This window comes from Lissotriton helveticus, chromosome 8, assembly GCF_964261635.1.
Source record: "Lissotriton helveticus chromosome 8, aLisHel1.1, whole genome shotgun sequence".
In the NCBI taxonomy this organism is placed as follows: domain Eukaryota; kingdom Metazoa; phylum Chordata; class Amphibia; order Caudata; family Salamandridae; genus Lissotriton; species Lissotriton helveticus.
This window is the reverse complement of record NC_136069.1, coordinates 1,653,059,961-1,653,083,711: the sequence shown is the minus strand read 5'-3', so window position 1 is coordinate 1,653,083,711 and position 23,751 is coordinate 1,653,059,961.

The following is a 23,751-nucleotide window of genomic DNA, read 5'->3' as shown; positions in this document are numbered from 1 at the left end:
TCCAGCCCTCGTGCCAGGGCGGCCTGGATCAAAGGAAGGGGGTGTATCCACCCACTTCCTGGGTCCCACCCATAGGGGGGGACCTAGCAGGTAATCACGCCCCCCCAGATTCGAATAAGAGTGGGAGCAGTGCCAATGCACTTCAGATTTCCTGAAAGAAACATAAGAAATGAAACTCTGGACCCTTGGACCTCCTACTCAACGTGGAAGCCCGAAGAATCTCCCTTGTGGTCAAGGAGTGACCACCCTGCACCAGCAGGCACCATCCAGCCCTCGACGTCTACTTTGTTGCAGTTCCCGCTGGAACTCGAGCGACAGAGATCGACGAGATTAAGCTTGCCTGCCTTCCAACAGCCCGATCCACAGTCCCTGCAGAGCTGAGACCCGTGGAGGCGACCGGAAGCGTGGGGCACGCCATCTTGAATTGACCACGAGACGCTGACCGTGCAGCTCACGAGTGACCCTCGAAGCTGTGCACCAGGGTTTGAGAAGCCCCCACCCTGAGCCACTCTTGCAACGAAGTTCAGCCCTCCACACTCGACGACTGCTGCGTGGGGCCCTTCTGCTCCATTTGGCTCAACGCGTTGGCCCGGTCACTTGCCAGCTGGCTAGTGGTCCCTGTGCCGACGAAACTACAAATACGACTTGTGAATCTGGTTGCTCCAGATCTACACCAGCTCCCCTGAAAAGGAGCACCCACTCTGACCTTCCTGGTTCGAGTGAGAAGCAATCTCCCGGTTCCGCGTGGATTGCTTTTGCCAAGTGTTGTTTGCTCCAAACTTGAAGCCGACAGCGCCGACGGCGAGAACCTGCGTGGGACAGATCGTGACCTGCTCCTGGACGTCGCAGATGCCCCAGAGCCCACGTGACAGCGGAGAGAAGCTCCTCAACGACCACCTGATTGCGCCCGACATTGCCTGGTTCCGTCCTGGTTCCACCCTGGTCACTGCTGAGTGACCCAGACTCTGTCCCCTCTGCTTTCAGGTACCCTTCGACTTGAGTCCACCCTTGGACTCCACCGGACACTTCACTTTCACCCCGCCTGCAGCCCTTTCAGCTTCAAGCACCAAGAGCCTGCGTGACGAAACCCGACTCAACTTCGACCCTGTGCACCCGCTTCCTGTGGGTGAGGTAACTTTGCTCCGCCGGTGTTCCCACACTGGTACACATCTCTAGGGTCTGTGTCTTAAGTTTTGTTCCTCTAGGTTCAGCGGAAGTGTCCTTAAACTCTAACTTTACACTTTTTACGCACCATTGGTTAACATTGGTGCATGCGTGCGCTTTCCGCACTGCTCCCGAATCCCGTGGGCCGTTCCCGACTTCAGCACTGCTTGTCCCGACTGCTCCCAGTGATTCCCTAGGCCCTAGGCCTAACCACTGCTCGAGTGGCATCTCTTATACCACTTGTTTAGTATATGGTTTGAGTGGCCCCCTGCCCTCATCCATAATTGTGCAACTTTGTATGTTTAAACAGTGCTTTTGATTTAACGCTTGTGCCCCTTTATTCATAAAGAATACTGGGGATTGTTTTTAGTAATAAATACATATATTTTTATAATATATACTTGTGTGGTGTCCTTTCATTTGATATTACAGGATTGTATGTGGTAAAACAGCTCGCTTAACACGACCTCTTAAGTTAAGCCTTTAGGCTGCTTAGTCCATGCTACCCCTAGGATAGCTTGTCTAATAAGGTTGACTTACAACCAGACACCATAAGGGATTGTTTGGTCTGATAATAGGTGGTTCCAGAATTGGAAACATCACCTATCAGGCCAACTTCTCACATTGGTGAGCAGCGGTGCGGATTTGAGCTTGCTGTTGTTTTACCATTGCAATCTTTGTATCAAATTGAAAGATCACATCAAGTACCTCTAGGTACATATAAATCAAAAGCTTAGCATATTAAGTTCTACTGAACTTAGTAGTTGTAGATTAAAGGGATTAGCACACCCTGACTACAACTCACTAGCAAGGTACAGTAGGAAAACACTTAGTGTAGGTAAGTGCACCACTTACACCTCACTAGCAGTCATGTCTGACACAGGAAAAGCCTCAGGGTCTGCTCCTGTGACAGTTGACCTTACCAAGGCAACTTCCAGCTATGACAAGTTAACCCGAAAGGACTTGATTGCCTTGTTCATTTCAAGAGGGTTAAAAAGGGGCAGAAGTCCCACCTGCCAAATCCTGATAGACATCCTAGAACAGGATGATTTAGAGAGGGCGAAGGAAGCTTCCCTAGAGTCAGGAGATGGAGTGAACCCCCTGTAACTGATCCCCCTCAGGAGGAAGGAGAAGAGGAAGAAGAAGAGGAGGAGGAGGACTCAGAAGTAGAGGACCCAGAAGATCAGGATCAGAGGGGTAGCCAGGTCCAAGTTGCCAGGCTTAACCAGGCCAACTTAGACCTACTGGGAAATGGAGAGGGCCAGCACCTCCCCAGATCCCACCATGTCATTCTCCCAGGCAACAGAAGAGTGAGATCTCCCTCAGGGGACTCTCATATTTCTAGTGCCTCAAGGGAATCACAGAGAGGCATGACTGCTTCTCAAAAGCTAGAGCATAGGGCCAGAATGAGGGCTGTCAAACTCCAGATAGAGAGGGAGGAGGTAGCCTTGGCTCAAGCTAGACTTGCCTTGGCAAGAGAGCAGAAATTAAGTGGCTTAGATGCCACTGGTGGCAGCAATTTTCCAAGAGAAAAAGACAGGGGCTATGATAATAGAAACCTGACAAAAATTGTGCCTCCCTACAAAGAAGGGGATGACATCCACAAATGGATGACTGCTCTGGAGAGAGCCTGCATGGTACAGCAGGTTCCTCAGGATCAGTGGGCTGCAATTTTATGGTACTCCTTTTCTGAGAAAGGGAGGGACAGGCTCCTCACAGTTAGACCTGAGGATGCCAAAAACTACTCTTTTTTGAAGAGTGCTCTTTTTGAAGGGTTTGGCCTAACCACTGAGCAATACAGGTTGTTGTTCAGAGACACCCAAAAAGCACAGACTCAAGACTGGACTGATTTCGTTGAGTGTGCCACTAAGGCTTTGGAGGGTTGGTTGCAGGGAAGTAAAGTTTCAGACTATACAGGATTGTACAATCTTATAATGAGAGAGCAGATCCTTAATAACTGTACAAACCAGCTGTTGCATCAATACCTTATTGACTCTGATCTGACCTCTCCCCAAGAATTGGGAAAGAAGGCGGACAAATGGGTCAGAACAAGGATTAAGCAGAAACCCCAGAACCAAGGTGGTGACCAGAAGAAAACAGACCAGAAGGTTGGAAATCAGAAAGATAAAGAAAAAGACCAGAAGTCTTCAGGCCCCCAAACTAATAGTAAGGAGGGTGGTTCCCAAAATGGAAACAAGAAGAAGAAGAACAAAGGTCCAAAGACACCTTGGTGTAATACCTGCAAATCAGTTTCACACTGGGGCAGTGAATGCACTAAGGCAAATCCAGTCCCCACCACTCCAGCTCCTAAAGCAACTGCAACCCCTAGTACAGTAAGCAGTGGTGGAACACAGTCCAAGGGTGTAGCTGGGTTGACCCTGGGTATTGAAGTAGGATCTGGCCTAGTCAGAACCCCTACACAGGCAGTTCTCCTATATGATGTGGACATAGAGTTGCCCACTGCAGTAAGCCCCAGTAACCTGGGCAAATATAGGCAGACTCCCTTAATTAATGAGAAACTGGCTCAGGCCTACAGGGACACATGTGCCAGTGTCACAATGGTGACACCTGACTTTGTGGACCCTGGACAGATTGTACTAGGTGAGAGTTACCTAGTGACCAATACAAGCAACTGCACTACTTCCCATAGTGTAGCAGTTGTGAACTTCTCCTGGGGAGGGGTAAATGGCCTAAAGAAAGTTGTTGTGAGTGCAGACCTTCCAGTAGACTGTCTGTTAGGCAATGATCTTGAAAGCTTAGCGTGGTCAGAAGTGGAGTACAGGACTCATGCAGAAATGCTAGGGATTTCAGAGCATGTCCTTGCAGTGACAAGGTCTCAGGCTAAGAAGTGCCTTCCTGAACCAGTGGTGGATCTTGGAACAATAGACCAACCACAACCCAAGAGAAGGAGCAAGAGAGGAAAGGCTGAGCCTTCCACCTTGCCCCAGGTTGAGGATCAAGTTTCAGAGGAAACTGATTCTGCAGTCCAAGAGGAGACTGTCTCTGAGGAACTTGAACCTGACCAGGTTGAGTTTCTGGGGACAGGGAGACCCTCAAGGGCAGACCTGAGGCAGGCTCAATTAGATTGCCCTTCCCTTGAACCCCTCAGACAGCAGGCTGCTGCTGAGGCTGCTGGGGATGCCCAAGGTACCCATACTGTGTATTGGGATGATGGACTCCTTTACTCAGAGGCTAGAGACCCCAAGCCTGGCATGACCAGGAGGTTGGTCATACCTCTGCAGTTTAGGGGGTTCCTTCTTACCTTGGCCCATGATATTCCCCTTGCAGGACACTTAGGCCAGAACAAGACGTGAGACAGGCTTGTTTCACACTTTCACTGGCCTCATATGTCAGAAAATGTCAAGGAGTTTTGTCGCTCCTGTGTCACTTGCCAAGCCAGTGGTAAGTCAGGTGGCACAACAAAGGCCCCCCTAATACCACTACCTGTGGTGGGGGTTCCCTTTGAAAGAGTTGGAATTGATATTGTGGGTCCAATGGACCCCCAAACAGCATCTGGGAACAGATTTATACTGGTGGTAGTGGATCATGCCACCAGGTATCCAGAGGCTATTCCCCTAAGGACCACCACAGCACCTGTGGTGGCAAAAGCCCTCATTGCAGTTTTCTCAAGAGTGGGCTTTCCAAAGGAGGTACTATCAGATAGAGGCACGAACTTTATGTCTAGCTATCTGAAAGCAATGTGGAAGGAGTGTGGAGTAAACTATAAGTTTACCACCCCCTATCATCCACAGTGCAATGGGCTTGTGGAGAGATTTAACAAGACCCTTAAAGGCATGATAAAAGGATTACCAGAGAAGCTCAGGCGGAAATGGGACATTCTTTTACCTTGCCTGCTCTTTGCTTACAGAGAGGTCCCACAGAAGGGGGTTGGCTACAGCCCTTTTGAACTTTTGTTTGGCCACCCTGTGAGAGGTCCATTGTGTTTGGTGAAGGAAGGATGGGAGTTACCTCTCAAAAAGCCCAAACTAGACATAGTGGACTATGTACTTGGTCTCCGCTCTAGGATGGCTGAATACATGGAGAGAGCATCCAAAAACCTGGAGGCCAGCCAAGAATTACAAAAAGCTTGGCATGACCAAAAGGCTGTACTGGTAGAGTTCCAACCAGGACAGAAGGTGTGGGTACTGGAGCCAGTGGCCCCAGCAGCACTCCAGGACAAATGGAGTGGACCCTATCCTATCATTGAAAAGAAGGGAGAGGTCACCTACTTGGTTGACTTTGGAACACCCAGGAGCCCTCACAGGGTAATCCATGTGAATCGCTTGAAAGCATTTGTGGACAGGGAGGACATGAGCTTGCTCATGGCCACAGATGGGGATCAGGAGGAAGAGAGTGACCCTCTCCCAGACCTGCTTTCTCAGAACCCTGATGATGGTTCAGTTGATGGAGTAGCCTTGGCGGGCAGCCTCACTGACCAGCAACAGATGGACTGCAGACAAGTTTTGCAGGCCCACAGGCATTTGTTTTCACTCACACCCAGCCAGACTGACTGGTGTACCCATGTGGTGGACACTGGTGACAGTCTGCCTGTAAAGAATAAGATCTACAGGCAACCTGACCATGTCAGGGATTGCATCAAGGCTGAGGTGCAAAAGATGTTGGAGCTTGGAGTGATTGAGCAATCAGAGAGTCCATGGGCCAGCCCAGTAGTCCTGGTGCCAAAACCTCATACCCAAGATGGAAAGAGAGAAATGAGATTTTGCGTGGACTACAGGGATCTCAATGCTGTCACTAGGACAGATGCTCACCCCATTCCAAGAGCAGATGAGCTCATTGACAGATTGGCTTCTGCCAAGTTTCTGAGCACATTTGATTTGACAGCTGGCTACTGGCAAATCAGACTAGCTGAAGAGTCAAAAGCCAAAACAGCATTCTCTACCCCTAGTGGACATTATCAGTTTGTGGTAATGCCCTTTGGTTTGAAGAATGCACCTGCCACTTTCCAAAGGTTGGTGAACCAAGTCCTTACTGGGTTGGATGACTTTTGCGCAGCATATCTAGATGATATTGCTGTCTTCAGCTCCACCTGGGAGGATCACCTGATCCACCTGAAGAAAGTTTTGGAGGCCCTGCAAAAGGCAGGCCTAACTATCAAGGCTACTAAGTGCCAGATAGGGCAGAGTAAGGTTGTATACCTGGGCCACCTAGTAGGTGGAGGCCAGGTTCAGCCACTGGAGAGCAAAATCCAGGCCATACAGGACTGGGCTCCTCCAGTTACCCAGACACAAGTCAGAGCCTTCTTTGGCCTGACTGGGTATTACAGAAAGTTTGTGAAAAACTATGGGTCTATAGTGACACCATTAAATGACTTGACATCCAAGAAGATGCCAAAAAAGGTTCAGTGGACAGTTAGCTGTCAAAAGGCATTTGATGACCTGAAGAAGGCCATGTGCTCTGCACCTATCCTGAAGAGTCCTGACTACTCCAAACAGTTCATTGTACAGACAGATGCTTCTGAGTTGGGGGTGGGAGCTGTGCTCTCACAACTTAATCAAGATGGTCAAGACCAGCCCATTGCTTTCATTAGCAGAAGGCTGACCCCTAGAGAGAAACGTTGGTCAGCCATTGAGAGGGAGGCCTTTGCTGTGGTTTGGGCCCTGAAGAAGTTGAGGTCCTACTTGTTTGGAACTCACTTCCTAGTTCAGACAGACCATAAGCCCCTCTTGTGGCTTAATCAGATGAAGGGTGAAAATCCCAAACTGCTCAGGTGGTCCATTTCCCTACAGGGGATGGACTTTACAGTGGAGCACCGCCCAGGGACTGACCATGGTAATGCAGATGGTCTCTCCCGGTACTTCCACTTAGAACATGAAGACTTATCTGGTCAAGGTTAGTTTAATGTCCCTGCGTTTGGGGGGGGGTTGTGTAGGAGAGTAGGGTCTGCTATCCTATGGTCACCCCAAATTTTTGCTTTTTGCTTCACTGGTTTTCGACTACTGAGGCTGTGGGCCTGCTGATCAGACCCCCAGCCTGCTGTTCTCTCACTAAATTACTGACACATGTGCTATAGGCACATACCACAATTGGAAATGGACTCCTTGTCAGCCCCTGTATAATGCACTATAGGTGCCCAGGGCATAGGGGCCACCAAGGCCTACCAGGGGCTGCAGCATATCTTTTGCCACCCCTGGCTGGTTCTTAAATTGACACAACTGGCTGATCACTCAGCTGGGGTAAGGTGGTGTAATCACCCCTTGCTTAGATATAGTATCCCTATATCTAAACCTATATCTGGACACATATAAACCTGTGAGCCACTCCTATGGAAGGCCTCATCAATCCTGGAGGCAGAGTGCGTGGTTTTATGTGAGATGGAGCTCTAGCATGAGCTGAGCCTGTCTGCAGCTGTCGGGAACAACTCCCTAAGCTGTTTCAGGATAATGCCATACCATATACTCTTAAGTGCCTTATAATCCTCGCGGTTATATAGCAACTTTGGTTTGGCTTTATCAAAACATGTCGTGTAAGGTGTCATACGATTTGGAATACTATCCCCTCGCCAGTTCTGGCGACGGGGATAGCATTCCACCCCTCTAGAGGGGTAGGACATGTTGCTTTACTTAAATGCGGTTAATTTCTACAAAGACCTTAGATCCACAAAATGGATGCCTCTGCCACAGACAAGAGTCTGGACCCCTGCAGCTGACCGAAACTCAGCCAAATGGGGCCTGGACAAAGGGTTTCCTGTCACAGGAGGGTGTCACCGCCCTCCAGACAGGAGATAGTGGATTGTAGCAGGGAGGTTTGAAAGAAACCAGACACTGCTTGGGGCGCACAAGGCTGCCCCTTGCATAATCCGGCCAAACCGGTTCTGGGGCACTCCAGCCCTCGTGCCAGGGCGGCCTGGATCAAAGGAAGGGGGTGTATCCACCCACTTCCTGGGTCCCACCCATAGGGGGGGACCTAGCAGGTAATCACGCCCCCCAGATTCGAATAAGAGTGGGAGCAGTGCCAATGCACTTCAGATTTCCTGAAAGAAACATAAGAAACGAAACTCTGGACCCTTGGACCTCCTACTCAACGTGGAAGCCCGAAGAATCTCCCTTGTGGTCAAGGAGTGACCACCCTGCACCAGCAGGCACCATCCAGCCCTCGACATCTACTTTGTTGCAGTTCCCGCTGGAACTCGAGCGACAGAGATCAACGAGATTAAGCTTGCCTGCCTTCCAACAGCCCGATCCACAGTCCCTGCAGAGCTGAGACCCGTGGAGGCGACCGGAAGCGTGGGGCACTCCATCTTGAATTGACCACGAGACGCTGACCATGCAGCCCACGAGTGACCCTCGAAGCTGTGCACCGGGGTTTGAGAAGCCCCCACCCTGAGCCACTCTTGCAACGAAGTTCAGCCCTCCACACTCGACGAGTGCTGCGTGGGGCCCTTCTGCTCCATTTGGCTCAATGCAATGGCCCAGTCACTTGCCAGCTGGCTAGTGGTCCCTGTGCCGACGAAACTACGAATACGACTTGTGAATCTGGTTGCTCCAGATCTACACCAGCTCCCCTGAAAAGGAGCACCCACTCTGACCTTCCTGGTTCGAGTGAGAAGCAATCTCTCGGTTCCGCGTGGATTGCTTTTGCCAAGTGTTGTTTGCTCCAAACTTGAAGCCGACAGTGCCGACGGCGAGAGCCTGCGTGGGACAGACCGTGACCTGCTCCTGGACGTCGCAGATGCCCCAGAGCCTACGTGACAGCGGAGAGAAGCTCCTCAACGACCACCTGATTGCGCCCGACATTGCCTGGTTCCGTCCTGGTTCCACCCTGGTCACTGCTGAGTGACCCAGACTCTGTCCCCTCTGCTTTCAGGTACCCTTCGACTTGAGTCCACCCTTGGACTCCACCGGACACTTCACTTTCACCCCGCCTGCAGCCCTTTCAGCTTCAAGCACCAAGAGCCTGCGTGACGAAACCCGACTCAACTTCGACCCTGTGCACCCGCTTCCTGTGGGTGAGGTAACTTTGCTCCGCCGGTGTTCCCACACTGGTACACATCTCTAGGGTCTGTGTCTTAAGTTTTGTTCCTCTAGGTTCAGTGGAAGTGTCCTTAAACTCTAACTTTACACTTTTTACGCACCATTGGTTAACATTGGTGCATGCGTGCGCTTTCCGCACTGCTCCCGAATCCCGTGGGCCGTTCCCGACTTCAGCATTGCTTGTCCCGACTGCTCCCAGCGATTCCCTAGGCCCTAGGCCTAACCACTGCTCGAGTGGCATCTCTTATACCACTTGTTTAGTATATGGTTTGAGTGGCCCCCTGCCCTCATCCATAATTGTGCAACTTTGTATGTTTAAACAGTGCTTTTGATTTAACGCCTGTGCCCCTTTATTCATAAAGAATACTGGGGATTGTTTTTAGTAATAAATACATATATTTTTATAATATATACTTGTGTGGTGTCCTTTCATTTGATATTACAGGATTGTATGTGGTAAAACAGCTCGCTTAACACGACCTCTTAAGTTAAGCCTTTAGGCTGCTTAGTCCATGCTACCCCTAGGATAGCTTGTCTAATAAGGTTGACTTACAACCAGACACCATAAGGGATTGTTTGGTCTGATAATAGGTGGTTCCAGAATTGGAAACATCACCTATCAGGCCAACTTCTCACAAAATGTATTAATAAATTTCACTGTATACGTATGAATACATAAGGGCCTAGGTCTCGTAACGTCTGTTCTGCGTAACCCTGTTCACCACAAGGGAGGGGAAGTTAAATGTGCTGGACTGTATCGACTGTAACAAAGATAGCAAAGGTCCTGATGTTTTAAAGGGATTTACCCATTGTTTGTCTGTAGGGAGAGGCATTGATATATATATATACATCGATCTTTGACAGAAAATCTATTGCTGCATGTAGGAAGGTGTCTCTTTACGTGATCTATCAATAATCTGATATACCATGTAAAGAGTCCAGGGGTTCCCTAACTAGTGGACACAGCCTTGCTATGCAATCCCAAAGTGTTCTATTAGGGGTAGTGTGGTCGAGCAGCCTGAGGCTTAACACAGAGAAGTGCAAGACATCTGCAAATACACACAATGATTAATAAATGACACACACAACTCAAGAAGGAGATCCACACAAAGGATGCAAATCAGCGCTGGGAGCCCAATGTGTTGCAATTGAGACCGGTCCCTGTAAAAAGAGGCTGCAGGCTCTGGCTAGGAAGCCAGTCAGGCTAAACCAGCAAGTGGGTGCAGGCCTTATGATGCTCGGGGATGGGGGACACCTTTGGTCCTTTTCTCCAAAGCCCAGGGGCGACTGCTGCAGAGGTGTCCTTAAGCGTCTCTTTTTTTCATAGAACGACATTCACAACGCGGTCGTTACACCACGGTATGTTTATATCGCGGGCATTTCAACGCAAGTCGTTATAACGACTTGCACTGGATGGTGCTCTAAGCTAAGGAATTGTATGATTTACTTTTCCAACACCTTCCCTACTGTAACGTAGGCGAATAGTAAATCTTACTATTCCTAAGTCCAGCGCCCTCCAGCGCAAGTCGTTGTAGCGGCTTGCGTTGTAACGAACGTGATGTAAAATACGGCGTTGTGAATGTATGCGTTGTAACGTCATGCATTCGTTTTTTTCTTACCGGAGCAGTCACAGTAGAGGGGACCTGCATGCAGAGGTTAAAGGTAACGTCGGAGAATCCAGGAGGGGTGAAACCATGATAAACTCGAGCTCTGGAAGGCTGGGGGACCTTGATGACACCGTTGGCCCACTTCAACTCGGACATGAGGCGACAGGTGCAGTGGCTGCTTCAGGTGTTGGGTTTTGGCTGTTCCGGAGGCCTCAGAGCCTTTTCTTTGTAGTTTCCTCAGGTCTGTTGTTCATGGGAGGTCTTGGTCTTTATTGAAGGCAGGCAGCCGTCTTGAGTTTTGGATGCGCACAGCTGCAGGACGAGTCATCTTTGGAGCAAGGTCGACAGAGAATAGCAGACAGGACCGAAGGAGTGGGGCCACATCAGGTGCTCTCTTCAGCCTTCTGCTTTTGCAACTCTTCATGTCCTTCTTCTTCATAAGTAATCATGATATGCCTCTCTGGTGCCAGGGGCTGTCCTAAATTAATTATGAATTTAGGGGCATTAGGGGATATGGGGTGGTAGCAATGGGCTACTGACCCCTGGGGTCACTCTTCTCCCCATATGACAACTTCCTGTGGGCATAACCCTATCTCAAAATGCCTAAGTGTGTCATCACAAAGATAGCTACTTCTAAAAAATTGTGTCCACCTCACAGTAGCCCACCTTAGGCGTGATACTATCCTGGAGGTAGCACGCCTACCTGACTAACTAATTTTCCCACCTGTCCGGGTGCCAATGGAGACAGCAGGGGTGGCTTCCTCTCCTGTGATGGGAGCCAGATTTGCATTCCAAAGGCGGCAGCTTCTGTAAAGCTCATCGGTCTGAGGAGGCTAATCGGCAGGTCATCCTGTGGTAGGGGGTGTTACACACTCTTCCCGGACAGGCCCTTGTTCTGGGTCTCCTGAGAGAAAGACTTTCACCCTAGGAGGTAGCAGACTGGCAGAAACCAATCAGCAAGCATTCCAGAGGCTGATAGGTGTTCAGGGGGCACCTCTAAGGTGTACTCTGGGTGCATGTATTGGTCAATCCAACACTGGCATCAGTGTGGGTTTACCAATATGAGATGTTTGATACAGCAAAGGTTTTAAAATGGGGTCCCTGGTCACTTGTACTGGCATTAATAGGACTGACCCGCACTTGGGCATATCTGCTCATGCAGGTATGCCCTCAAATGTAATATTTAGCACCCTGCCTTTGGGCTGTCAGGCCTACTGTAGGGGTGGCATACAAATATCAAATGCAGTGTTAATAACATGGTACACATTGTGACATGTTGTGTTTTCACTTTTGTCTGCACCAAGACACGCAGCCGGCAATGGCAGTCTTGTTTGTGCTTGGTGAGGGGTCTCTTAGGGTGGCACAATTTGTGCTGCAGCCCTAAGAGACCCTCTTTAGTACCTCAGGCCCTAGGTACTAGGGTACTATTTACTAGGGACTTACAGAAGGTGCTAAAGGTTTGGCCAATTGGGGAACAATTGTATAGTTTGGGGGGAAAGAACACCAGCACTTGGGACCTGATTAGTAGAAACCCCATGCACATCAGTCAAAGTTGCATCAAATACCAGGAAAAATGTGGGGGAGGGGGCACTGCAATAGAATCCCAGTTTCCTACACTGCACGAGGGCTATGTCTGGAAATATATTGATGTATAAGGGCATGTGTCTGAAGACATATGTTGCACAAGGACCTGTGTCTGGAATTGTCTTAATGCCCAAGGGCTTGTGTTTGGAAATGTATTAATCCACCGGGCCTGTGTCTGGAAAGGTATTGATACGCAAGGGCCTGTGTCTGGAAATGTACTGATGCACAAGGGTGCATGTTTGAGAATGTATTGATACACAAGGATCTGTGCCTGGAAATGTACTGATGCACAAGACCCTGGGCCAGGAAATGTATGTATGCACAGAGCATTGTCTTGAAATGTAATTGATGCACAAGGGTCTGCGTCTGGAAATGTACTGATGCACAAGGGTGCATGTTTGAGAATGTATTGATACACAAGGATCTGTGCCTGGAAATGTACTGATGCACAAGACCCTGGGCCAGGAAATGTATGTATGCACAGAGCATTGTCTGGAAATGTAATTGATGCACAAGGGTCTGCGTCTGGAAATGTAATTGATGCACAAGGGCCTGCATCTGGAAATGTAATTGATGCACAAGGGCCTGTGCCTGGAAATGTACTGATGCACAAGGGTGCATGTTTGAGAATGTAATGATACACAAGGATCTGTGTCTGGAAATGTACTGATGCACAAGACCCTGGGCCAGGAAATGTATTTATGCACAGAGCATTGTCTGGAAATGTAATTGATGCACAAGGGTCTGCGTCTGGAAATGTATTGATGCACAAGGGCCTGCGTCTGGAAATGTAATTGATGCACAAGGGTCTGCGTCCGGAAATGTAATTGATGCACAAGGGTCTGCGTCTGGAAATGTAATTGATGCACAAGGGCCTGCGTCTGGAAATGTAATTGATGCACAAGGGCCTGCGTCTGGAAATCTAATTGATGCACAAGGGCCTGCGTCTGGAAATGTAATTGATGCACAAGGGTCTGCGTCTGGAAATGTAATTGATGCACAAGGGCCTGCGTCTGAAAATGTAATTGATGCACAAGGGCCTGTGGTTGGAAATGTAATTGATGCACAAGGGCCTGTGCCTGGAAATGTACTGATGCACAAGAGTGCATGTTTGAGAGTGTATTGATACACAAGGATCTGTGCCTGGAAATATACTGATTCACAAGACCCTGGGCCAGGAAATGTATTTATGCACAGAGCATTGTCTGGAAATGTAATTGATGCACAAGGGTCAGCGTCTGGAAATGTAATTGATGCACAAGGGTCTGCGTATGGAAATGTAATTGATGCACAAGGGTCTGCGTCTGGAAATGTAATTAATGCACAAGGGTCTGCGTATGGAAATGTAATTGATGCACAAGGGTCTGCGTCTGGAAATGTAATTGATGCACAAGGGTCTGCGTCTGGAAATGTATTGATGCACAAGTGTTTATGTCTGGAAAAGTATTGATGTAGAAGACCCTATGTGTGAAAAATTTATTGATTTGCAGGGTCTGTATATGGAAATGTATAGATATAAAAGGGCCTGTGTCTGGAAATGTATTGATATACAAGGGCCTGTGTCTGGTAATGTATTGATATACAAGGGCCTGTGTCTGGAAATGTATTGATATACAAGGGCCTGTGTCTGGAAATGTATTGATATACAAGGGCCTGTGTGTGGAAATGTATTGATATACAAGAGCCTGTGTCTGGAAATGTATTGATATACAAGAGCCTGTGTCTGGAAATGTATTGATATACAAGAGCCTGTGTCTGGAAATGTATTGATATACAAGAGCCTGTGTCTGGAAATGTATTGCTGCACAAGGGCCGGTATATGGAAATGTATTGATGAACAAGGGCCTGTGTCTGGAAGTGTATTGATGTACAAGTGCTTATGTCTGGAAAAGTATTGATGCAAGAGAGCCTGTGTGTGGAAATGAATTGATGCACAGGGCCTATGTCTGGAAAAGTATTGATGCATCAATGCCTGTGTGTGAAAATGCATTGATGCACAAGGGCTTATGTCTGGAAGTGTATTGATACACAAGGACCAGTGTCTGGAAATGTATTGGTACAGAAGGAGCTGTACCTGGAAATGCATTGATGCACAAGGGTGCATGTCTGGGAATGTAATGGTGCACAAGGGCCTGCAGCTGGAAATGTAATTGATGCACAAGGGTCTGCGTCTGGAAATGTAATTGATGCACAAGGGTCTGCGTCTGGAAATGTAATTGATGCACAAGGGTCTGCGTCTGGAAATGTATTGATGCACAAGGGTCTGCGTCTGGAAATGTAATTGATGCACAAGGGTCTGCGTCTGGAAATGTAATTGATGCACAAGGGCCTGTGTCTGGAAATGTAATTGATGTACAAGGGCCTGCGTCTGGAAATGTAATTGATGCAAAAGGGCCTGCGTCTGGAAATGTAATTGATGCACAAGGGTCTGCGTCTGGAAATGTAATTGATGCACAAGGGTCTGCGTCTGGAAATGTAATTGATGCACAAGGGTCTGCGTCTGGAAATGTAATTGATGCACAAGGGTCTGCGTCTGGAAATGTAATTGATGCACAAGGGCCTGTGTCTGGAAATGTAATTGATGTACAAGGGCCTGCGTCTGGAAATGTAATTGATGCAAAAGGGCCTGCGTCTGGAAATGTAATTGATGCACAAGGGTCTGCGTCTGGAAATGTATTGATGCACAAGGGTCTGCGTCTGGAAATGTAATTGATGCACAAGGGCCTGTGGTTGGAAATGTAATTGATGCACAAGGGCCTGTGCCTGGAAATGTACTGATGCACAAGAGTGCATGTTTGAGAGTGTATTGATACACAAGGATCTGTGCCTGGAAATGTACTGATTCACAAGACCCTGAGCCAGGAAATGTATTTATGCACAGAGCATTGTCTGGAAATGTAATTGATGCACAAGGGTCAGCGTCTGGAAATGTAATTGATGCACAAGGGTCTGCGTCTGGAAATGTAATTGATGCACAAGGGTCTGCGTCTGGAAATGTAATTAATGCACAAGGGTCTGCGTCTGGAAATGTAATTGATGCACAAGGGTCTGCGTCTGGAAATGTAATTGATGCACAAGGGTCTGCGTCTGGAAATGTAATTGATGCAAAGGGCCTGTGCCTGGAAATGTAATTGATGTACAAGGGCCAGTGCCTGGAAATGTAATTGATGTACAAGGGCCAGTGCCTGGAAATGTACTGATGCACAAGAGTGCATGTTTGAGAATGTAATGATACACAAGGATCTGTGCCTGGAAATGTACTGATTCACAAGACCCTGGGCCAGGAAATGTATGTATGCACAGAGCACTGTCTGGAAATGTAATTGATGCACAAGGGTCTGCGTCTGGAAATGTATTGATGCACAAGTGTTTATGTCTGGAAATGTAATTGGTGCAAAAGGATCTGCGTCTGGAAATGGTATTGATGCACAAGGGTCTGCGTCTGGAAATGTATTGATGCACAAGTGTTTATGTCTGGAAAAGTATTGATGTAGAAGACCCTATGTGTGAAAAATGTATTGATTTGCAGGGTCTGTATATGGAAATGTATAGATATAAAAGGGCCTGTGTCTGGAAATGTATTGATAGACAAGGGCCTGTGTCTGAAAATGTATTGATATACAAGGGCCTGTGTCTGGAAATGTATTGATATACCAGGGCCTGTGTCTGGAAATGTATTGATATACAAGGGCCTGTGTCTGGAAATGTATTGATAGACAAGGGCCTGTGTCTGAAAATGTATTGATATACAAGGGCCTGTGTCTGGAAATGTATTGATATACCAGGGCCTGTGTCTGGAAATGTATTGATATACAAGGGCCTGTGTCTGGAAATGTATTGATATACAAGAGACTGTGTCTGGAAATGTATTGATATACAAGGGCCTGTGTCTGGAAATGTATTGCTGCACAAGGGCCGGTATATGGAAATGTATTGATGAACAAGGGCCTGTGTCTGGAAGTGTATTGATGCACAAGTGCTTATGTCTGGAAAAGTATTGATGCAAGAGAGCCTGTGTGTGGAAATGAATTGATGCACAGGCCCTATGTCTGGAAAAGTATTGATGCATCAATGCCTGTGTGTGAAAATGCATTGATGCACAAGGGCTTATGTCTGGAAGTGTATTGATACACAAGGACCAGTGTCTGGAAATGTATTGGTACAGAAGGAGCTGTACCTGGAAATGCATTGATGCACAAGGGTGCATGTCTGGGAATGTAATGGTGCACAAGGGCCTGCAGCTGGAAATGTACTGATATATAAGTGCTTATGTCTGGAAATGTATTGATGCAGTAAAGCATCAGTCTGAATATGTATCGATTTACAGTCCCTGTGTCTTTAAATGTATTGATGCACAGGGCCTGTGTTTGGAGATGTAATGATGTACAAGGGCCTGTATCTGGAAATTGCTGAATGCATAATTGTCTTTGTCTTGTAACTTCTTCTCTGCATAACTCTGGTCACCATGAGGGGGGGCAGGTTCAACGAATACAGGATTGCCTAGACTGTAACAGAAACAGGCATGGTGTCTAAGTGATATATCGTTTGTCACTGTTCAACTGGCAGACTATTCTTTATGCAGAATGACAAGAATCAAGCTCTTTCCACAAATGTGTTCATAACTTTATTTATTATACTGCTAACCCAGCCTTCGTGAGAATGAGGAGCATAGCGCGCTATGTAACTCTGTAAACTCGGTCATTAGCATACAGTGTGCATTTAGGTAGCGCCAACTCAGGGAGCCAAGAATCTCCAGCCACTAAGTATGAGGTGGAATAAACCCCCTGAGAGAAACTGAATAGAATTATAAACCTTGAGACAGACATATTGACTAAAATCGTGGGTTTGCTCTACGGATTCCCTGCAGGGCACTCTTATTTACAGCGCTTACAAATGAAGGAGTTGCGCTATGAAGCACTTTCGTTTTAATAACGAATTGATTATTAATATGGATTTTATGTGTTGTACATACCCGAACATGTCCTCATGGCCGCTTCAGCATTCCCCAATGATTACATTAATTTCAGTGCATAGGGAACTCGTTATGTGATAGGTGCAGACTGCTAGCATATCGAATGGCTCTGTATTTATCACAATATGGTGCATTCCTGCCTTTTTCCACTGCTGCCGCACTATGTGCTGCTTAGTGCCAATGCGGGCACCCTTGCACCATGATGTAAAGGGGCCTGGGTTGTCAGTAGCATTGTTTTTGTGAAGGAAGGGGCACCGTCCTGCACAAAAACAGTCCTGAGAGGCAAATTCCTCTTTCTAGGTGTGTTGCAGAAGTCAGCACACATAGAAAGAGGAAGTACCGAGAAGAAACCAAGGGACATATTACCAAGGGCCTTATCGCCGCTTTAGCAGGAATTTTTCCCGCTAAAGCGGCGATAATTTTATCTCCCTATTACCTAGCTGTCGCTAACACCAGTTAGTGACAGCTAATAGGAGATAGCGATCATCTTGGGGCCCACTTTGCATGTCAGCGATATGTATCACTAATGACATGCAAAGTGGGCGTGCCAAGATGTTAGCGACTGTAAACAGTCGCTAACATCGCTATCTCCTATTACCTACAAAGGCGCACTTTTGGAAATATTCGCGCTAAGCGCGAATATCTCCAAAAGCAAACACCTGCCCAGAGCAGTTCTTAGCCATGTTATCCAATGGTAGGTGGTAATGTATGGATTACGGAGTTTTACAGGTAAGTAAATATATAAATAAATAAAACAAATTTTGTTGCGCGCACTGCATCACATTTGGTGATGCAGTGCACGCAACGAAATTCGTTGGCGCATATGTTACAAAATGTTTCAAAAGTCCCTTGATTCCTAATTCTTTACATGCTAAAGGCGGCCGCCCTCAATTTTCTTTTCGTTGTCATTACTTTTGTTACAATTGCGGCAACCGCACGGGTGGCATGATTGCATCAAAAGTAAGAAATAGAAAAAAAGTGCTTTTCTATTTCTTTACTTTTTATGCAATTGCGGCACCCATGCAGTTGCCGCGACTGTAACAAAAGTAATAAAATGAAAGGAAATGGCAGGCAGTAGCTTGCAACCTGTGAAGAAATAGGAAACAAGCATTTGCAGTGCAATAGTTCTCGCATTTACACGAGTTTAAGCTATATGCATCGTAAAAGCCTTTTATTTATGTTTTAAAAATCATAACATAAATAAAAGACATTAGGGCATATTAGCAAGGGCCATATCGCTGCTTTAGAGCACTTTTTGCAGCTAAAGTGGCGATATCTTTATCGCCCTATTAGCAAGCTGTCACTAACAGCAGTTAGCGACAGCTTTTAGGCGATAGCGACCGGTTTGGGGCCCGCTTTGCGATATTTATCACTAATGACATGCAAAGTGGGCGTACCTAATCTATTAGCGACTGAAAGCAGTCGCTAACACAACTATCGCCTATTAGCAAGGCAGGCATAGTGATACAAACAATCGCGCTAAGCGCGATTATCGCTATAAACTAACGCCTGCTAAAAACATGACTTACCTGTTTATCCAATGGGAGGTGGATCTTCAGGTTAAGTCCCCATTGGCGTTAATGCGTGAATATCACTGGATTTCCAGCGATATTCACGCATTTCGCCGCTATCGCTGGATATTTTAGCACAATGGAGAAAAACGTTGCTAATAGCAGGTTTTCTCCGCTAACATATCCTGCGATAGGCAGCGATAAAAAAAATGGGCTAAGCGCATTTAGCGATAAATATAGCTATTTCTTGCTAGTATGTCCCATTGTCATTTACAATGCCAATAGCTCAAAGTCGCGTAAATGCGAGACCTATTGCATTGCAAATGCTTGTTCTCTTTGTCTCTTCATACCCAGCTTGGTTTCTCATCCTCCCTATCACGTAGCCTCAGTCCCCAGCCCCCCCCCCACCCCCGTCTTTATTCCTGGCTTCTTCAGCCCCATGTTCGCATCATTCCTTCAGGCCCTGCACCCCCTCCCAACGCACAAATAAAACCCTGCCTTGGCACTGACAAAACACAGTTACTCCCAACTACAGTAAATCACTCACACGCAAGTGCAAAAGTACAAAATACAATGCATTCGAACCTCAAAAACGAAAACATATTTTTTTAACTTTTTAAACTTGAAACCACAAGGTTTGGGATGAACTTTGCTATTTTTAAATCGTGATTTAAACGTTTCTTCCCTTGTGATTTTTGGAGTCGTTTTAATACCGCTGGTATTTGATACAGAAGCTCTCTCTCCTTCATCTCTTTAGCAGAATGCAAGCTGGCTCCATCATTTTTCCATTTCCATTATCCTGAATTTAGGTTCAAAGGGATCAGAAATGGAAGTAATTAGCTGTCAGGTGGAATGACTTGGCTGTTGCTTTTTATTCACTGACACATTTAGACTTACTGCGTCTAGTGCAATGTGCATGAGGAATTACAAGTGTGAATTCCAGATGGAATCACCTAATCGAGAAATGTATAAGGAGCCAGTCAGCTAATTGTAAATCTGTTAAAAACGTTATAAAGCGCCTAGACACTAGGGCGTGTGTATTGCATGCTATAAATATTTGGTAGACTTAGTCATACCCCATTCTTCAAGGCTTTGGTTTTGCTTTCTTGTGAATCCACTGAATCGCATCCAAAATGGCCGCCGAATTCCTGGAAGCCATTTTATAATTCTGATTTGAAAGGGATGAATGGTTGTGAACCAACATGCAAGATGGGTTAGGGCTCCCTTTGTATGCAACCCACATCCAGTTCCTGCATGCCAGCTGCAGCGTGGGCGGCTGTCAAATGCAGTGGCTGTTGTTATGCTGCACAGCCAATGAGGTCCAGAGATTGCAGCATTCTTCCTGTCTTTGGCATCATTTAGGAGGCATACTCCTGTGTTTGCCACAGCACATGCACACCGCTCTCTTTGGAACAGAGTATTGGCAGTCTCTGCACACTCTTCCACCTCTAAGGTTGGTAAACACCACTTTATCTGTTCCCTTACCTCCAATCTAGTTTCCAACACTTTCCCAGAATTTTCTTTTTAGTTCATGTCTGTAGAATTTTTCTTTCTCAAGATGCCATCTTTTCAAACTATCTACAAAGAAACAGTAAGTGACGTTTGGTTCCTCACAAATGTCATGGTTACCTCCGCAATCTCTAATGTTGTGACACCCCAACCTATCATGGAGGCACTATTTCCTGTATGTACTTCCTCTTTTACCTATTTCCTCTCCCCCATAAAAGGAGCTGGAACTCCGAGTTCCATATTCAACTATACTAATATACTGCCCAAATAACTGAATAACATATCTACTACTCAAACGACTTCATATTTATACTATACTAATTTTCAACACTAATCCTTTATGGGTTCTGGAGTGGCGTGCTACTCGTCAGAAAAGCGCTTCAACACTCATCAGGGGTAACACGTGCTATATGAATGCAAATCTTTCTTCCCCTTTTATCCCTCCGCTATCCTTCTCACTCCAAGTAACAGGCTAATATCCACCACTGAAATTACCTCATATTTCACCACATTAATTCACAACTAATCCTTTATAGGCTTCCTGAATAGCATGAGTCAACAAGTGAGCGATAAATAAATACAAACCTTTGTCCTCCTCTATCCTTCTGCTATCATTCCAAATCCAGATAACTGACTAACCTATCCACCACTTAAAATGTACTTGCATGTTTCACTATACTAATTCAACACTAATCCTCTATGGTTCCCGGAGTAGCGTGCTACCCGCCAAAAAAGCGCTTCGACGCCTCGTCAGGGGTAGTAAGCGCTATATAAATGCAATTACAATACAATACAATACTATGGGTTGTAAAAGCTTCATTAACTGTGGACGTGGGGTCCCCTCGTGGTTACTTGCTTCTTAATCTGTTTTTCTACTTTTTCTCCTGGAATTCTGTTCCATCTCCTGGAATTCTTGAACCATCTTCTGGGACCCTTCTCATTCCCCACCTCCATTTCCTGGAATCCCGCTTCTGCTGAAGCCAGTTTCCATCGAAACCAAAGCTGAGTTAAAGGGATTTCTGGATTCCCTTCTGGTTCAGCGTGCATTGTGTCTGGCTAAATGTGTTTCTGACTACTCCAATGCGGTTTACCTTATTGCAGTCTCTCTGGGGCGGCCTTGGCTTGGGCCACTCCAATAGACGCTCGGTCAAATCTGCATAATTATGCAGGCGTTCTGAGTTGATTTGAGAGAGGAGGAAAAGAGTATTCTCTGCTGAAGAGGTGTGCCATCCAGGAGGGGAAAGTTGATGCGCTATCCTATGTGACCCATTTTCATCGTTGGCTGTTGAGATCACCTGGGTAGTGCTTAATTTGAGCGGGTGGTTTCCAGTGCTTGGCACCTGCACTTTATTGTCCACACCGGCCCTTATGACAGCCTGCCACATGGTGGAGCTGTTTGAGTAACTTTGTGTTGAGCATAACCATATTTGTTTAATAATTCAATATACATTAAAATGGACTAATACCTGTCAACATCAGGTATTAGTAATTATTAATGTATATTGAAAGTCTGAATTGTCACACATGGAAGAGTGCAATGGTTATTAGTTGTGTTGTTACTGTCATTGGCAGTGCTGGTAAGGGCAATGGGTGGTATAAGCTGCAGTGGCCTCCTGACGCGGGCCTTGGCACTTCATTTTTTACAAATTAAGCACTGCACCTGGGTGGAAAGAACCCAAGTGAGAATTTTCTGGTGTGAATTTAAAAAATAGATCACTGATAGATAAATGCAGTCAGCTTGACCATCGTTCTCATTAGAATTAATCGAATCGGCCCTTCATATAGAACATCCTCGGTTGAAATGCAAGCATGGGAGGTCCTCGTCAACTCCTCGTCTCGATTCTTCGCCACTCAGAAGAACGAGTTTGGTTGATTGTACAACTTACAGAAGAGCCGCTTCAGATTGGAACTTCGAAGGTTGGCTGTCACAGGCCAGAAGAGATCAAAGGAGAAGAGTTAGCCATTGCCTGCACTGAGGGCGAGATGGTCATTTGGCCAGAGCTTGTCCTCTTCACCCAACAACGAATGCAGGACATTCCAGAGCCCTTGTAATGTGGAAGGAGATCAGTGGTCAATGCCCCCTTGTGTCGGACGTTCTTCTAGAGAGTTCAACTCTCCATAATGGCTTCCGTCGTCTCGCTTCATTTAGAAGATGGAGTTATGAATCATGTTCATGATTGTGGTAGTTAGAAATGGGGGTCTCTGGTTGGCACTGGCTTAAACCCTGTCTAAGTAGGGATCCTTCCTTTTAGTCAGGATAAGGGGATTACACACCTAAGATAACTCCTGCTCAACCCCTTGGTAACTTGGCACGAGCAGTCAGGCTTATCTGAGAGGCAATGAGTAAAGTATCCGAAGCCAGTCCCAGGAAGCTTGTTTCCGGTCCAGGGAAGACCTGGCTTGGCAGTTCGGTCTGGTCTGTTCCCATGACGCACAGGGTCAAGACTGATTTGCATATAGCTGGGTCTGAATTGAGGTGGCAGAGTGAGCTAAGGAACGATGATGAATGCAACCCAGATCTGTGACTGGGGGTGAGTGTCTGAAAAGTTTCAGCTCTATGTCCATCATCTACTTGTGTTTGCTAAGATATATTCTTACCCATGGTTAATAACTCTATGTTTCTCTTCACCAACAGCTGCTTAATTTTTTCATCTATATTATGATCCTGCATTAATTATCAAGGGCTCAATGAAGTCACAATCAAGAACAGACATCCTTTGCTCCTAACGAAGGACATCCTAGACGGTGTTTGAGGTGCGATATGCGGGTGCTTGCCATCTGCTTACAATAAGATCTAGAGATGAGCGGAAGACTGCCTTCTGCACTCGATATGGCCATTTTTAATATTGGGTTATGCCATTTGGATTGTGCAATGCCCCAGGAGTTTTAAAGAGTCATAGATCACATATACGCAGATATCCCGACTCAATATGCGGCAGCTTACCTGGACGATATACTCATTTTGCTCAGAGTCTCCATAACCATAAGCTCCCTACAGTGAAGATGGAGCCAGTCTGTAGCAAGCTTCCAATGAGTGCCACAAGCTGCAACCCCGGATCGCATCACTCCAAGTACCACAGCCAACCACAGGAGCACTGAGTGAAATAAAGGTATACCCACAAGTATACGCCTGTATACAGGATGGGCAGCAAATCACACCAGGTGGCGTAACGATACTTGAGGGGACTCCCCTGCAAAGTACATAAAGCAGGACCCCTATCCCCCGGACAAAGTCAGGAGCTCTCAGGCCAGGGGCCCACCACCCATGCACAATGCCAGAGGGGCTCCCCTGGAGCTCGGGCACCTCACGCACCATGGGTGCAGCAGGGGAGTTTCTCATGTCATTAATCACACCACTCTTTCTGTTCCTTATGCTGTAAGAGAAGCTCATCATTTTTCAAGTACTTTAATGC